At 37.6% G+C, this 14,395-nt stretch overlaps 1 protein-coding gene across 2 annotated transcripts in view; it reads left to right on the top strand.

Moving 5' to 3' along the window:
- lingo2 (leucine rich repeat and Ig domain containing 2) overlaps positions 1-14,395 on the top strand; it is a 267,172-nt gene that overhangs the window by 50,298 nt on the left and 202,479 nt on the right. For both annotated transcript variants that reach the window (XR_008301987.1, XM_026947401.3), the window contains exon 2: positions 3,118-3,182. The gene's annotated coding sequence lies outside the window, so the exon portion shown is untranslated. The remainder of the gene's footprint in view (positions 1-3,117; positions 3,183-14,395) is intronic.

Here is a 14,395-nt window from a genome sequence, read left to right as displayed (position 1 = left end):
ACATGAATAGTATAAAAGCAGCTACTTTTTTACATTATACCAGTTCTCTTTGCAGAACAGACAATCTTCCCTGCCGGCATCTCTCTAAGCAATGTTTCCTCCACATTTTTCTTTTTTTTCTTTTTTGTTTCTGCACAAAATAATCACAAAGCGCATCACATGACAGAACTGTCACATTTGTTTTCAAAATTATGAGATATAAGACTCTTTACTGTACAGTTCAGAGGTAAAAAAATAAAATAAAAAAAATAAATTGCGTAGCTGTTACTGACATTTGTAGTCCTAAATGCATGTGTACCTACGTTTTTTTCCTGTTTCTCTCCCTCCCTCTCTCTCTCTATCTCCCCCTCTCTTTTGTTTCTTCCTTTCTCTCTAAACGGAAACATGGCCTCTTTTACACTGCACACTTTTTTTGTCTGAAAGCGTGTGTGATGTTTGACTTTCGCTGTCAGACGGCTTTCTGCTGGCTCATGGCTTTTTCCCGTGCAGAACATAAAACAGCAACTTCATATTGTTTCTCCTCGCCGCTGTCATAACCGATGGCGTGTTTTATCTTCGAGTCTACACACTAAAGGCTAAGTACAGTACAGGATATTTTAGTTATTTATAGTCTCTGAAGCCTCATACAGTGGAGTTGTTTAGGTTTTTCCATCCCAGCTAACAATTTTAAATCGGCGGAAAATATTTTTAACGTTACGGTTGTATCTCCAAAAGTACTTCTGATTTTTCTGAAGCTTGATTTGATGCAGTCTTAACATATGACCTGAATAAAGTACCAAGTGCTAGTTTTTTATGTCATCAAATATGAAGGCAAAGACGATTGTGTCTTAAAGAAGATGTCAGCATTCACCGAGCTTTTACTAACTGAACTGACAATAACATATGATGCACTAATTACATCAATATCAGGTGTCTGTAAATCAAAAAACAATAACAATTAAAGCGACGTGTCAGGAGCGGACGTGTAGTTGTCAGAATGAAATATGTGGTGTCATAGCAATTTGAAAAATGGAGAATGAACAGAATATTGGGACTCCATTTTGAATTCCTTGTTAGTTTTCTCTCTTCTTTTGCTTGTGCTTGTACATGTTTGTACAAAAAAAAAGTGCAACACAATTCCAGTTAAACTTAATGACATGACCATCATTTGTCCATATTTATACACAGGGGCGTTTCTGAACATTTAAGGTACAACCATGTGACAACTTAGCATTCTCAGGGACCCTTGGATGAGGTTATTAATATTATTTATTAATAAATAATAAAATACAAACAACCAAACAAGGTACTAGATACTAGCTAACTCAAGATACTAGCTAGCTATTTTCCCAATCAGGCAGAAACAAGAAAACAGACAAATCCAGTTAATTAGCATTAACTTCTTACTGGAGTTTTGGGTCTGTTCTGGATTCTGTTTTCTTGTTTTTTTCAAGAAATGATCATCACTTCATGATCTTTTTAAGATTATATACCTAAATTGCAGTTTCTATTCTTTTCACATCACAATATGGCGTCCTGAAACTGCCTGATACATAAACCATTTCACCAAATGATTAAAAAGTATTAAAAACTGTGCTTTTTTGCATGTCTAGTATAAAAATCGTGGTGCCCCCTGGTGGTCCGAAAGTTCTAAGCAACCGGTTTTAGAAAGAAATGGCTCAGTTTGTACCAAACTTACAACAGATCACAGTCGACTTAATAAAATAGTTTACAGTTTGCATGGATTTTTAATTAAACTCTAATTGGGATATTTTTAGACTAACTAGATTAGATTAAACCATTCATTTCTCCAGCTTTATGAAGGCCGTGTCAGCAGGTATGAAGGGAATACAATGCTAGTTACTCCTGTTTATCTCCTTTATGACAAACAGATAGCTCATGTTTTGGTATCTTAACTAAATATTTGCTTAAATATAATTTTTTTTCCAAATATTTATAAAAAATCATGAATTGAGCTCATTATCTGAAATAAATGTAACAGACCTATTTTTGTGCTGAATTTATTTGGTTATATCATTTTTTTATTTTTACCCACATTCGTTAGAATTTAGTCACCAGAACATGCTGCTTTTCTTTGATCCTCATTTGCATAAATGTTCCTCAATTGTATTTCCTCCCCAAGCCCCGCCCACTTCACTATTCCAGAGTCGGCTCCGCCCCCTGTTGATGCTTTTGGGCTGCTTTGTCACATTGTGTGGCTTTGATTAGGGGAACGACTTTTCCCATATCCCATACGTGTGACATTCTGGAAACCAAACGGACGTCCAGCTGAAATAATAATGTCAAATAATAATGTGAAATAATAAAGATACAGGCCGGGACTATATTCAGGGAGCAGGTGTTAATTACGCTGATCTCCTGCTCCTTTGCTTTGTAAACCTGAAAAAAAGCTGAGATCTGTTACTATAATTGATGGAAATGTAAATCAAAGCGTGGCAGAATGATGATGATCATTTTATTAAAAAAAATTAAAAATTTGAAATATGATTTTGAACCTTACGCAGTTTTATAGAGAAGTGCTTTAAAAGGAAACTGTTAGTTCTCAGTACACAAGTGCTGCTCTGGAAATCAAACAATAAAACTGACATAATTGTGGTTCTGCTGACATTTAGGACACCAGAACGCCCCAAAACTGTTCACAGTACTGTTCTGAAATATGAATTCCAGTATCACACCTCTCCTCCTCTCTGTCCCTGTAAATTTGTAAAATGTAACCAAAGAACACAGGAGCATGTCTCCCGAGATTGTCTGCTGGTCTTCGACCTGAAAACCGGCGCCGGCGCTGCTATTTTGATCTATTTTGGTGTCTCTTTAATTAACATATGTATGCTGGAAAGTTCTTTAGGTCTGTGGTGAGACTTGGGTGTGTTAAACGTCTAGAGAGAATCTCACGCATGAGTGAATGTAACAAAAGTAATGAAAGAGAACGATAAAACCCTTCCTTATTTCTTTGATTGTGTTTCGGAAATGCGTGGCTGTTCATTGATGAGATTGTTTAAATCCTTAACACCCAGTAAAGCATGTGTTGAAACCTGTACTGCTCTCCTGCTGCTTTTCAGCTAAACTAACTTTTTTTTCTGGCTCTAAAAGTTTTATTTCTTTCTGTGTCTCTTCCAGGGAACAGACGAGAACTCTCATCCTCACGCTACAGCGACTGTGACAGCACATTTTGTTCTTATCTGGTAAGATGTTCTCCATCTTGTCTCTGAGAGTCGGTGTTGATTTGCTTGACAGGAGCATGCTGAAAAAAGAAAAGAAAAACAGAAACTCTGGAATGTATGGATACATAAAAGTCATAGTTTGGCCACAAATAACAAACAAATACATACAATGAATAAAGCACAATAAATTCCAAATATCCCCTCTGCCCAAAAGTACCTAGAAATAAATCAATCGATAAATAGATATGGTGCAGTTAAGTGTTATTTGCTTTCATCCCTCTCGGAAAAGCTTAAAAATTAAATGCACACATACACTCATCAACCACTTTATTGCTCATTCATGCAATTATCCAGTCAGCTAATCAACAGCGCAATGCATCAAATCATGCGGATACAGGTCAAGAGCTTCACTTCATGTTCACATCAGCCATCAGCGTGGGGAAAATGTGATCTCAGTGACTTTGCTGGTGTCAGACTGGTCAGTTTGAGTATTTCAGAAACTGCTGATCTCCTGGGATTTTCACACAGCAACAGCCTCTACACAGAAAGCAGTGAAAAAAAATAAAAAATCCAGTGAGTGGCAGTTCTGTGACCAGAAGCGCCTTGTTGATGAGAGGTCAGAGCTGACAGTAACTCCAATAAGCACTCAGTACAACCGTGATGAGCAGAAAAGCATCTCAGAACATCTCTAAACTTGAGGTGGATGAGCTGCAACAGCAGAAGACCATGTCGAGTTCCTCTCCTTTCAGTCAAGAAGAGGAACCTGATGCTACAGTGGGGACAGACTCACCCAAACCAGACAGATCATTGGCTGGTCTTCAAACATTAGGCCACGCCCCTTTACCTGAGTCTGATACTGGGGCAGACTGACACCAAACTATTTCTTTTTGTTTGTTTTGAGCAATGAACAACTCCGCAAAGCAGCGTGCTAATCTGGTGATGATAAATTTAAATAATTGTTAGCTACTTTAGCCTTGTAGCTCTATGTGAGTTACATGAGAAAGTGTGTTTTATTTTTTTGGCCCAACGATCCCTTTAAGAGTGACATAAAAAACAAACTAGTCGTCCTTCATGTGTGTCATTTATGTGGAGCTCATTGTATAGGCAACTAGGACACGCAGCACAGACTCTAAGCAATGCAGTGTGTCCTTGACACCACCTACACACACACACACACACACACACACACACACACAGATATTAATAAGAGAGCAGATGAAAGCAGATGAATATTGGCTTAAAGGCAAAAACAAGAATGAGTTTCACTTCAGCCATCAAGCAGCGCCTTATTTACGTCAGGAAATGAAGACGTATCGCGCTCCCGGACCGAAGGCTATTTATTCACACGCAGCCGTGCATTACGCTCATCACAGTGACTTACAATCACATTTTCCAACCTGAGCATCCTCACGGCTGTTTTCTGTCCTGACCTGAACAAGGTCATAAAGTAATGTGCTTGATATGGAGATGACTGATTCGCCGAGCACGTGGACGTCGTTATCATGGACGCAAAATGGGTTTCATGAAGCAGGAGGCTGCCTATTAGGGGTGTAACGCAATGATACACTATCTGTATCTGTATTTGCATTTAAACCAAAAGTGGGTGTGGCCTAAACTGGAAGGGTTTACCACAGAGCATTTTTTAAATTTATATATATTTATATAACAACTTCATTTGGTTCTGTTATTCAAAATACAAACAAACACGTAGTCTAATTTAAACCAGCGTGACCCTGACCAGGCAGTTCCTAAGGATGAATGAATGAAAACTCTACTTTCACGTTAATGAGCGTGGTCTTTCTTTTTTTCCACAAGCTTCATATCTGACCATTTGCTCACTCCCGTGTGATTGTTGTGGATCGTAGTCCCAACGTACACCTGTAGCCCCAACCAGATGCCCTGTGAACCTTTTATTAAAAACAAAACGATTAATGTACCTCCTATTCATATCTGTTTAGAGCACATTATCTGTTCAATCCAAATAATGTATAGCTATTGGGTTGCATTTGTGCCAAATAAAATCAGACCCATGTGGAAGGTCAGCCATCTTTAAATGTTCCTTATTTTGGATAAATTTGAAGATGTGGTGCTTGTGCCTTTCTCAGAGAAGGTAATGAAACGCAGCTAAGGCTCACCCAAAATACAGTATAGATGACATTATAGATGACAGTAAAATGATGAATGATACTTTGGTTTATGTAGTTTTTTTTTTCTTTTTTTTTTTTTTTAATTAAAAGTCTTCCCCTTTGTAAAGCCTTGTCTGATTGCAGCCACTCGTTTACATAATATTTGCGTAATATTCACCACCCTTTTCCTGTCACGTGACAAGCAGATTTTACCAAATTTGTAAGCAGTTAACACTTTGTTGAACAATTGTGAAAGCAGCTTATCTTTACACATGAAACTTGTCCCCATTTTTGTTTTTAGAATGACTGACTCTTCTTTTTTTCTGTAGATAGAGATAGATAGATAGATAGATAGATAGATAGATAGACCTTATTGATCCCATGAGGGAAATTCTTGTGTTGCTCATTGCTAACATTTTATTAGTATTACAGCTAATATCATTTGCCTGTGAAGTTTAGCATAAACTAAACTATAAACTTTATTGTAACTAGTAAGGATTTAATGTGCTGTAACAGATGAATTACAGAAGCATATTTTATGTAAATACAAGTGTATATCGACTTCAGTACACGAGCAGCTTGACGTATAAAAAGTCTAAAGATGTTAGCATACTTCATTGCAAGACGACAATCTATATGACGTAATTGTGGACAAAACGAACGAAGTGCGGAGGCTTCGCTCGCCGTGCCATACACACGTCATGTAGCTGAATGAATTTCATGACATGTGAACACGCTACACAAGCTAACTGTGCGAATAGTTGTTACAAACGAGGCATTTCCAAGACCACAGCTCCACCTGCAGGACTGGAGCACTCGTAGATGAGAAGGCTAATACAAAACTGCAGTCAGTATCCGAGCTTGTAACAGTCAAAACCCATATTCATATTTACATTATAGTCACTTGTATAATAGAATTTGTGCAACTATTAGGATACACAGGTATTAGAGACACTTAATAAACATTAACAAAAATTCCTATTTTTATTAAAAAAAAAAATAGACTACAATCCATGATGCTGCACTTCGCTGTCAGTTGAGCTGATTTTTGTGCGCATCTTGGCAACACTGCAATGTGTTACAACATCTCATGAAACACAAAGCACGTCGGATTGATAGGGCAAAGCCGTGGGTGACTGTTAATGGAGACGGGGTGAAGTCAGCATTGTGACTAATCCCGATCATCGTACATGGGCAGATAAGAGAACAGCGCGAAAGCGAGCCAGAGCTTTTGTCTAGCGATGTCAGGATCCCGCTGAACGGCTGGCCAATTTCTGCAAATTATTTCTGGAGCTCATGTTCTGCGTTGGAAAAGAAAAGAGCGGCTAATTCTACAGTAGAGTGGGTTATCTTGGCAAAGCCTGGGTGGGATACGGGATAGATAAAACAAGAGGATATAAATCTAACTGCTGCACAGAGACGTTATTTTAATATGCTTTAATGTCGGCATTAATAGAAGCGTAAAGCCATAAAAAAGTAATGGAATGAAAGCGTGTAATAAAGTGTAATATGTGACACAGATTAGCAACAATGAGGCTGCTGTCTGATGGGGAAATGAACAATAGCCTCAACAATAATAATAATAATAATAATAATAATGATGAATAAGCAGGGGAAACAAGCAGTCGGATACACTCTGTGTTCGGAGGAGCCGTGTTTGAATGTGGAATCCACTCTCTTGGAGATGTGGAGCTACTAATGGTCGGACGTTATTAATAATGCAAGCACTCAGCCCAAAATTGGTGCAATTTAACAAGAGCGGTGCTCTCTGAAGGCCGACTTCAAATGTAAGGAATAAGATGAAATTTTCTTTGTTGTTGCATGTTAGAATGGAGAAGTGCTGTGCATCAGCAGATGAAAAAGTGTTCACTATTTTTTTTTTTTTGGAAGTAGAGCTTAGTGTAGTCATCACAAACCATACACAGGTGGTCTTGCTCTAAAAACAAACTATTTAAGGAATAAAACACTTCATGTAATGCTGTTATAGGAAAATAATGAACGCCGGGGTGGTGTGATGAAGTGGAGTCACTATTACCAGTCTAAAGATGATTATTTTCCTATAACAGCATGAGCACAGTGTGTTTTATTCCTCTTATACAACCACTGCTAACAGTTTTACTTATTAAAGACTCACATGTCATAATTTTGGTCCATTTAGAGTTATGTTTAATGCTGTGAAATCAGCCACAGTAGTATTGTTGTTGTTGTTGTTGTAGTTGTTGTTGTTGTAATAAACAATTTGTTAAACATTTGCTGCACTTTATTACACCTTAAATTAAATCATATCTGTTCAGTGGTGCTCCTTTTCCATTGATGGATGTGCTAGAGGGGCGCCAATACTTTGTGCAGTGCAACAGTCAATAATTGTAGACCTACACAGTGAGCTGTATGGAGGGTGGACATCAAAATTTATATTTGCTAAATTAGATGGCAAGATTGATTAAAGCCATTTTTTTATCCTTTTATTTTTACTTTGCAATAGTAGAAAACGGTTCCTCAGTGGTTCTTTGGATCATTAATGGCTCTTGACTTGCTAAAGGAGTTCTACTTGGGGTTCCCTGTAATAAAGAACCCATCTAGCGAGGGGGTTTTAAGTAGATATGGTTTACCTGGAGGGAGAACCTGAAATATTAGAACTGTTGGGTTCTAGATCTTCTTCTAATATGGAGTTTTGGAAGCGTTTACTTTTTCCTGGGAATACTGGGAATGCTTCAACTTTGGCCTGTAAGATCTGTACTTTTTAAAGGGCTCTGATTTTTTTTTCTTTTTTTTTGTGTCTCAAAACCGTAACCCATAATTTCAAATGATATGTTTAATAATGTAATAAAATGAAATCTCACCCCTAGCAAGTTCAGAACACTGGTAAAACCATAAAACGAAAGATTTTTATATAATGTGAAGTGTAAATTATTCAAATAAACATAATTCCTATTCAGATACTTCTGCCAGCTTCCAGTCTCCATATTCTGAGACACACTGGATGCTTTCTTTCTGACTGCGACTTATTTTTCACTCAAGAACCCACTCTTTTACATTGGACAACTCCAGACGTTCTCACTAGCACCATATCGACGTACAAGCTCCTTCAGACTCCCAGTGTAGTAAAAATATATCTCTGTGACGCCCTGATCACCTTTTCCTCAGACGAGCATTATTTTTAGCTCTCGCTGCACTGCTCCAGGCGCCCTGTTCTAGACTTCTAGTTCTAAAAATCGTCTGTATCACAAAATACATGACACTTCTGTCAAAGAACACGGTCTATACGGTCGCTCTCAGAGGGGGTGTGATCACTCGGAGGGGTTGGTGGAAGTCAGAGGGGAAATATTCTGTAATTCCTGCTCGAGCTCTTGTCTCTTATGTTCTTTACACACACAGAGAGATAGAGGGAGAGAGAGAGAGAGGGAGAGAGAGGGACCGGGAAAACCTCTTAGCTCTCATCAGCGCCACACAAACCCTGACGGATAATGTGTCTTTCTGCCGACGAAGGCTTCTGACACTTATTTATTATTACGTCCCGCTGCTTGTCAGCTCCCAAGGCCATATCTTTTGGCATCTTCATACAAGCTACACAGACGAGAAGAGAAGACAGCCATCCATGAAAAAAGGTGGATTTTTTCCATAAATAAATGTCCGAGCTCAGGAGCAGGAGCACCGGGATAAGCTGCAGGGATTATGGGATGCCTTTTTACTGTGTTAACTATTCGTTTTTGATGTCCTTTTTAATATAGTGTTACAGCGAAAGTGGCTGCAGCGTCCAAGGAGAATTGAGTGCAAGTAAGCAAGGCTGGTCCATCAGTCACTGTAGACACGGTTTGCCCTGGGACGGAAAAAAAGAAACGGCCTCGGGTGATCGAGCCAGGCTGCAGAAGTTTATCTTGCTTGTTAGCATGCTGGACTCTCAGAGTGAATTTTGCTCAAAAATAAATCCGCTATGTGCCTCCAGTTAGATAGAAATATTCTGTAGGTTAGATGCAAATATTGCATTGTATTACATCATTAACATACTCATACTGTGCAGCGCAATAATTAAATCATTAATCAGGGCGATCTTAGAGAGATTTCATGGTGTGTACTCTCATTGTGTAAGGAAAATAATCAACAACAGGCTGGTGTGAAGGTAGCAGGGTTACTGTTAGCATGCACAAGTTGATTATTTTCCAATAACAGCACATCCCATAGTGCGTTATTACATGCTCTTATACCACAGTGATTTGCCAACACTAACAGGTTTTATTCATCTAAAAAAAGAATGACATATTATACTTTTTTATCCCAGAGAACCTGCGTATTCATCGTAGTGTTTATAATTTCTGATCCTTTTGACCTGTGAATTGACGAGCATCAGAACTGTGAGCCAACAGAATCTGAGAATGTGATTGGGATTGTGGGATTGTGCTCTGTTTGGTTGGTTAAAATAAAAAAAAGGGGGATGAGCTTTTTTTGCTTCACTGTTTTCTTAATGTTGCTTGGTATATATCTGAAAAAAAAAAGATGCAGGAAAACGTAACGTTACAGCTTTATCTCTGACACTGGAGACTCCTTCCATAAATGTTGAATAAACTCAGTACACCCATTTTTTAATCTGTTCTGTGGAGCATCAGTTGTACAAATCCCTGTGAATGAGCTGTTAACGATAACGCATTAGAACGAGCGCATTAACGTAAACCTGCGCTAAGGTCAGAGCTGCTGTTTTAGAAAATTAATCAACACCTTCTGACCAAGTAGATTTGATAATTGGTTAGTGGATTGTTTGTGTCTGAGCTGTACTCCACCACTAGGAAAACAGTTTGTAATGTTAAGCTAAAATGGCGTTATGATTGATCAGTTAGCTGTGCCTCAGCTTGCCTTGAGACAATGTGTTTTAGACAACGCTACAATAAGCAAATGAGTCTCATCATTAATGCCCACTTAAGCGAGGCCATCTGCATCGCCAAATGTCATCTTCATCTCATCAGGACTCGGTGCCGCAGGAAAACCGTTCTAAACTTGGTGTGTGTGCTGACATTTATGAGGATATTAGAGATCTTGCTCATGGCAAAGCTGCAAATCACAACGGACATGTTGTGAACCAATAAACTGCATCATACGTATGAAGAGGGGAAAAATGGAGCCGTGGTGACGTTAGCAATCGCTAGCCATGGGTCATAGCGAGAATTCAGATATGGAGTGTAGAGGAGGTATGGCTGGATCAGAGTTAACTCCAGAATTACTGGCATCCTTCAAGAGAATGCAAAATGGCAAAAATGACTCTATAGACATAAATGAATCATGTGGAAGAATCACATGTGAAATTGAATGAATCATGTGGAAGAATCATGTTTCAAATTAAATGAATCATGTAGAAGAATTGCATCTAGCAGGATCTCATAAAGAATCAATTGGAAGAATCACACGTGGGACTAAATGAGTCACGTGGAAGAATTGCACGTAAAAATAATTGACTCATCTACCAGGATCTCATAAAAAAAGAATCAATTGGAAGAATCACTTGTGGAACTAAATGAGTCATGTGGAAGAATTATGTGAAAATAAATGAATCAATCATATGGAAGAATCACATGTGAAAACAAACTAATCACGTGTAAAAACCACATGTGGAAATAAATGAATCATGTCTCTAACCTGTTTAGAAATTAGATTTTCTAGGGAAAAAAGGCACTTCCTGTTTAAACAAATATCATGGTAATATAAACGATATTAATCACTGCTCATTTATTGTATGTTTAAGATCAAATTTCACTAATTGCATGCTGTAATTGTTATACATTTGCTTTTATGCTCATTTTCAAGGAGGGTGCCAATAATTTAGTATTTGGCTAAAATGAAAGAAAATGAGAAGGAAAAAAAAAACATTGGACAAGATACTACAGTTAAGAACTGCATGCATGAGGAATCGAAAGCTATCTGTAAATGTTTATTATAACAGAACTAGGATTAAGGACTAGCAGGATGTAATATTGAAAGAAAAACAGTAAATAAAAAAAACAGAAAGCGCAGTATATCAGGGCGAGCTGAAGAAAACGGCGCTATCGTAAAGCAGCTCAGGCGTGGAGAGTTTTAGCTCGTAGCTAAGCGGCCTAGAGGGAGGAGAGAGAGAGAGACACAGAGAGACAGAGAGAGAGAGAGAGAGAGAGAGAGAGAGAGAGAGAGAGAGAGAGCGGCGATGTGAGACTGTAGACGTCTCAGAGCTGAAGGATTAAACGTTTCTTCTACAGAGGGACTGCGAGACATGAGATGTCTTCACGCCACTGAGTCCATGTTACAGAATGTGAAAGTGAGGAGCAAACTTCTAAATAAGCAATCTGCTAGACACACACACACACACACACACACACACACGCACACACACACACACACAAAGACACACAGTGTTTCTGTCCTGAGGGAAGCCAGTGGTGTGTGAAGAAAAGCTTCGTCAGTTTCGACTCGTTTGAACCGTCTCAGTCTCAGAACACACACTGCGCCTTCATCAGGGAATAAACGTCAGACGAGTGAAGTCTAAATGAATACAGGATAAAAATGTGATCTGATAAATAAATACATGCAATTATTCACATTTCCATCCATCTATACATGGTGTTAATAGTCACAGAAAGAAAGAAAGAAAGAAAGAAAGAAAAAGAAATGGTACTGGTTTTCTAAAAACAACTTACTTACAATTATATTCAGTCTGCACTTTTGGAGATTCTAGGCCTTCTTAAAAATAATATATTTTTAACCATTTATATATGGTATTAATTGTGTAAAAATGAATTAACACACAATATTACTAAATATTATACCAGGTCTATACTTCTGGAGCTCGTCGGCCGTCTTTAAATAAATAATGAACTAAAATAAATGAATAAATTAAATGAAATAAAATAAAATGAACAAACAAACAAACAAACAAATGTACATATGGTAATCGTTAATTACCAAATTAATTAAAAGAGGGGAACAGGATCTCCAGAAGTGACCGAATATAATAGAAAAAAAAAAATGTTTTTTAATTCATTTTTAAAAAACTATAATAAAAATAATTTCAAACTAAATAAAATATATACATGGTGGTATTATTATTATTATTATTATTATTATTTATTTTTTTTATTTTCCCCAAATATAACTAAATATTACACTGTGTCTGCACTGGGCCCTCTTTAAATAAATGATTAATAAATAATTAAAAATAATAAAAAAACAAATGAATAAATGAACAAACAAACAATCAGTCAATCAAACATATGGTGTTGGTTTTCTAAAAATGAATTAAAAAACATTTTTTTTCTATTATATTCGGTCACTTCTGGAGATCCTGTGCCCCTCTTTAAATGAATAAGAAATAAAATAAAATAAGAAAGTTAATAAATAAACAAACAAACAAACAAACAAACAAACAAATAAATAAATAAATAAATACATTCTATACATATCAGTCATCTAAAAATGAATTAACACAAAATATATATGACAAATATATTCAGTGTACGCTGCTGGAGATCCCAGGCCTCTTTAAAAAAGATATAATAACATTATTATTATTATTATTATTATTATCATTATTATTATTATTATTATTGAGACTGTAATAACATTTCACACCTACCAACTTTCCCTCTTCTCTCTAAATCACCATGTTCCCCAAATATACCCTTTCACTATTATCTTCTCTCTCCATATTCTTCTCTCACTGTTGGTCATGTTGTTTAGTGTTTGAATCAGTGAGTCATTTGGTCATACTTCATTAATTCGAACACTGTTTGAATTGGAGAATCAATCTGTTAGGACTGAGAATTGCTTCTTTGTCACTCAGTGAATCAGTGTTTGAATCGCAGAATCGTTTGGTCATGACTGAGATTCACTCCTCCTTTATTAAGTCAAGCAGTGTTTGATTCAGGGAGTCAATCTGCTATGACCAAGAGTTTCTTCTTTCATTCAGTGGGTTAGTGTTTGAATCAGTGAATCATTCAGTGATGACTGAGATTCTCTCTCTCTGAGCAGGTTAGTTTATGAATCAGTGAATCATTCAGTGATGACTGAGATTCGCTCCTCTCTCTCTGAGCAGGTTAGTGTTTGAATCAGTGAATCATTCAGTGATGACTGAGATTCTCTCTCTCTCTGAGCAGGTTAGTTTATGAATCAGTGAATCATTCAGTGATGACTGAGATTCGCTCCTCTCTCTCTGAGCAGGTTAGTGTTTGAATCAGTGAATCATTCAGTGATGACTGAGATTCGCTCCTCTCTCTCTGAGCAGGTTAGTGTTTGAATCAGTGAATCATTCAGTGATGACTGAGATTCGCTCTTCTCTCTCTGAGCAGGTTAGTGTTTGAATCAGTGAATCATTCAGTGATGACTGAGATTCGCTCCTCTCTCTCTGAGCAGGTTAGTGTTTGAATCAGTGAATCATTCAGTGATGACTGAGATTCGCTCCTCTCTCTTTGAGCAGGTTAGTGTTTGAATCGGTGAATCATTCAGTCATGACTGAGATTCGCTCCTCTCTCTCTGAGCAGGTTAGTGTTTGAATCAGTGAATCATTCAGTCATGACTGAGATTCACTCCTCTCTCTCTGAGCAGGTTAGTGTTTGAATCAGTGAATCATTCATTGATGCCCGGGATTCACTGAGATTCACTGAGATTAGTGTTTGAATCAGTGAATCATTCAGTCATGACTGAGATTCGCTCCTCTCTCTCTGAGCAGGTTAGTGTTTGAATCAGTGAATCATTCAGTCATGACTGTGATTCACTCCTCTCTCTCTGAGCAGGTTAGTGTTTGAATCAGTGAATCATTCAGTCATGACTGTGATTCACTCCTCTCTCTTTGAGCAGGTTAGTGTTTGAATCTGTGAATCATTCAGTCATGACTGAGATTCGCTCCTCTCTCTTTGAGCAGGTTAGTTTATGAATCTGTGAATCATTCAGTCATGACTGAGATTCGCTCCTCTCTCTTTGAGCCGGTTAGTTTTTGAATCAGTTTGGGTAATGACCTAGATTTGCTCCTCTCTCATTCAGCAGATCAGTTGAGTCAGTGAATTCAGTGCGTCCTGTTCAAGCTCATTCAGTCCATGCTGAAGATTTCCAGTCTTTCAGTGCAAGAAAAATACACACATATTATAAAATAATACAAAA

Source organism: Pangasianodon hypophthalmus, chromosome 7 (assembly GCF_027358585.1).
Source record: "Pangasianodon hypophthalmus isolate fPanHyp1 chromosome 7, fPanHyp1.pri, whole genome shotgun sequence".
Taxonomy (NCBI): Eukaryota; Metazoa; Chordata; class Actinopteri; order Siluriformes; family Pangasiidae; genus Pangasianodon; species Pangasianodon hypophthalmus.
Note: the sequence above shows the minus strand (reverse complement) of the source record. Positions and strands in the feature narration are given on the sequence as shown.